The sequence below is a fragment of the Echinops telfairi genome, unplaced genomic scaffold, assembly GCF_000313985.2.
Source record: "Echinops telfairi isolate 266 unplaced genomic scaffold, ASM31398v2 ScPeMD7_7475;HRSCAF=8513, whole genome shotgun sequence".
NCBI lineage: Eukaryota > Metazoa > Chordata > Mammalia > Afrosoricida > Tenrecidae > Echinops > Echinops telfairi.
Window position 1 is genome coordinate 16,814,796 of NW_022111379.1, and position 3,972 is coordinate 16,818,767.

Sequence of the window (3,972 nt, forward strand, 5' to 3'; positions counted from 1 at the left end):
ACATGAAATGGAAACCATGTCCTGGGTGTTAGTGAGTGGCAATGGACAGGCTTGGGCCACTTTAAACTAGACGAGCATGCGGACTACTAGGCTGGAGTGCACATTGCAGGAAATGCCGTCACTCTGACCACCAAAAGCAAGGATCCAGAGAAACAACGAAAATGGCTGGAAATCAACTGCTCAAGAAATGACTCAACGCAATTGTCCTACTACCCAATCGGAGAAGGGCCATTCGTCTACTTGCTTGTCCTGGTGAGAACACCTGCCCCAGCATCCTGTCCACAGCCAGAACTTAGGACTAGGGACAGCCCCAAGGATGTATTTACTTATAATTCAAAGACTCAGCCCAGCATTGGAGCCAAAGAAGAGGATATAGGGGAGGTAATTTTGCAGGTGGTACCCTAGCGAATGAGGCTCAGGATCCAGGTAAGTGAGGAAGCCTTGGGCAATAAGCCCACCACTGCCCAGGGCTGTCTTCAAGCACTCTGCTCCCTCCACCTCCTGCAGCTTGGGCAGACTCACTGCAGCAGTGTCCTGGGCATAGGATCCAGATCCAGAGAAATGAGAGGCCAGACATGAGCCAGCAACAGGAAGGTGGGCCTGGAGTGGGATTAGGAGCCGGGCTGGAGGGTCAGCTGGGGCCTAGGCTGAGGCAGGGCAGGCAGAGTGCTGGACCATGTGGTGTCCACGTGCAACTGCTGGTTCTTCTCTGTGGCCCAGGTGGTTGAATCGTGTTCCGTGGCACTTGTGTGGAATGTATGATAGACCGTGGCCTGCGGACCTCTGCAGAAGCTAATTAACATTCTATAAATGGCAACCATGAGCCTGGCAACCAGGACATGAATATTAACATGGTGGCCTTCCCTCCTTCCTCCTCCAGCTGACTGAACGTTATCCACAGATGGTTCCATTTTTGATCAGGGTGCAATTCGTCTTCAGACCTGGGTCCTTCTTTCTCTCTAACACCCTTTCTTGGGAAGAGCCTTCTGGGGACAAGTGACAGAAGAGAAAAATATCCATGCCCCCCACCCCTAAGTTCCTTTGGGAAAGCGCCAACTCTGGTAGAATGAATGTCCAGTGCCTCCAGGAAATAATTCAGGCCTGTTTGTAGACCGTTTCTAGAACAATCCAAAGTCATAGCCACCGAGTCCATTCAGACTCAAAGCAAACTCGCTAGGACTGGGTAGGCTTCCGAGACTGTACCTCTTTATGGGAGTAGAAAGCCTCACTCACTTTTCTCCCGTGGAGCCGCTGGTGGTTTCAAACTACTGATCTTGAGGTTAGCAACTCGGCCTTAAAAGAACCCTGGTGGCACAATGGTTAGGCACTCTCGGTTACAGCTGGCAGCTGGAGACCAACCAGTGGGCCCCCAGAGGGGACAAAGCCTGCTCCCGTAAAGATGACAGACTCTAGGGCAAGTCTACTGGGTCAGATGGAGTCGAGAGGCCTTGGAATTGACTCAATGGCACACAGCAACACAAAGCCTTACCTTTCCAATTCCAGCCTACCAAGGGCCTTCCAGTCACATACCAGGCTCACCTAGCAGCTGCCTGGTCCCAAACAACTGTGGTCTCTCCTACCTGTGTGGCACCCTCTGTTTCCTGCACCTCCAGGACTCTCCTTCCTTCTCTCTGCTGTTGAGAACTGGAAAGCTTCACCTCCACTCAAATGCCCCTCCTGTCTGATGCCCTCCAGGCTCCCCAGAGGTGAGTCTGAATCAACTTGCCAACTGTGTGTGTGGCAGGGCGGGGTTTGGTGTTCTCAGAGCTGGCTCTGCCTTAGATGGCCTTCTCCTCACACTGCCCTGGGCACACTTACTGTTCCATCAGAGCCTAATTTTTGAAAGAACTCAAGCACCTCCTTCTTGGAGGTTCTTGGCTGGATTCTTCTATCACGGTACATCTCAAAAGGATGAGTCCATACTGGAATCCAAAGGGCATTTCACTCAGTGGGCACACATGCCAAGCCCCTGCCCTGGATTGGACAGAGATACCAAGAGGAGGAGGGAGGAGGCAATGCTAATCGGTTGGACTGTTATGCTCTAGGTTCTCCTCCAAGAGCCTGGTTTTCTTTGTACCCAAAATTCAGAGCGGAGGATCCTTGTTTTAGTCTCCTCCCTCGCTGGGTTTCACCTTCAGCAAGCTGACAGCTGGCATTTCCATGGAACCCCTTAAGGAGACCGATCTCTGGTTGGCTAAACATTTCCAAGATGTGTTTAGAACTAAATAATGGAGCAGTGGAATTAGAAGAGGAAACCGTGTGATCAAATAAAAATTAAACAGCAATGAGATATCTGGTGTCTGCTTAGCCAAACACATTTTCAAATACAATGACCACCGCTGGCGGAAGTGATCAGGTGAAGCACAACTTTTACATTCTGAGCTTCTTACCTGTGGAGAGTTCTCAATTGTTCTGAACATTGCCGTTACCTGTTGTGGTGGAGTCGGCTCAATGTATAAGAGAGCAAAGAGCTGCCTGGCCTTATGCCGTCCTCACAAGTGTATGTTTGAGCCCTCAGCCAGCCGACCATCACTGGTAATTCCTTAGACTGGAAGATGAGCAGACTTGGTCCTCCTTCGGGCACAGGTCAGGAGGGACTAGTCATGCTTGGTAAAGTACAGAGCCTACGAACGACAGGAAGACCCTCAAGGAGGTGGACTGACGCAGTGACAGCAAGGATGGGCCGAATACAACCATGTGGAGGCTGGTGCAGGGCTAGGTCTTGCTTCAGTCTGTTGTGCCAGGGTCGCTGTAAGCAACTCCTCCCCCATCACACCTATCTAAAGGCCCATTCTACAGAATAGCAAAAAAAGAACAAACGCTATTCCATTGAGGGCAAAACTGCCTCTGTGAGTTTCAGAGACTAATTACTCAGTAGAGACAGACCGGTCTTTCTCCGAGGAGCTGCCGGTGGTGTCCACCACCAGGGCTTCTCCATACTACCGAGCAGGTTCCTAGAAAGAACTTGTCAACTCCCCTAAGGGCCTAGCATCCCTAGCCTCACATGGCCATAAGAGAGTAGAGGCTCTTCCACAATAGCCTTGGGACCTCTTCTGATCTGTTGGGGCGCATCTGATATCCTGCTGTTCTTGAACAATGCCTCCCCCTTTGCTTGCCAGCCTTTAAGCCGCCAATGACACTTTTCTCCTCTGAAAAAGGGATGGGGATGCGTTTTAACTTTTGATTTGGGTTTAATCAGACCCATCAAATAAACACTCCTTATACCAGGATGACACAAACTCCCTGGCTAGCCTTGGCAGAGTCCTGAGAGCGGAGGTGACCGGCCTCCGCCCACCCCCCTCCCCACCCCACACACTCCAGTCCGATTAATCCCTGGCTCTCAGGTTGTGGAAAAGGCCTTTCCCTCAGAGCAGTCCTTACGGAGCTTTCAGCCCCGGTCCCGCCTCTTGGCCTCAGCCTCCCAGGTTCCCGTCCTGGGTGCGGGGCAGTCCCTCGGCCGCCCTGGCAGGCAGCCTTAGCTCCAAGTCTTGGATCCCGGAGGAAATTCTCCAGCTGCGCAGGGCTCCCACGTGACAGGCATGAACACCGCCGCCCCGCCGCCCCGCTGTCAGAGCTCGGGTCAAAGCCGATGCCCCCCAAAGGTCAGAGACCAGGTCCCGTGTCAGCAAGGCGAACCACTCGGCCCCAAAGCACACGCACCACCCACACGGGGGTTCCACCAAGCTTGCTTTCACCCGTCACCGAGTTGCCACAACCCGAGAAGGCCGGGGCCATTCCCGCGTGGAGCAGGGCCGCGAAGAGACACGTGAAATGCTACATTCTTACCCACGCGCCCACCCTCGCCCGCCGCGCCCTCCCTCCCCCCCTCCCCCACGCCGCCGAGCGGAGCGTCCGGGTGCAGAATGACAGACAGACAAGCCAATACTCCACGGGCTGCGTTCCCGGGCCACAGCCCGGCTGGGGGTGGGGCCGGGGGAGGCGCCCGAGGCTTATCAGGAAACACGACCCCCG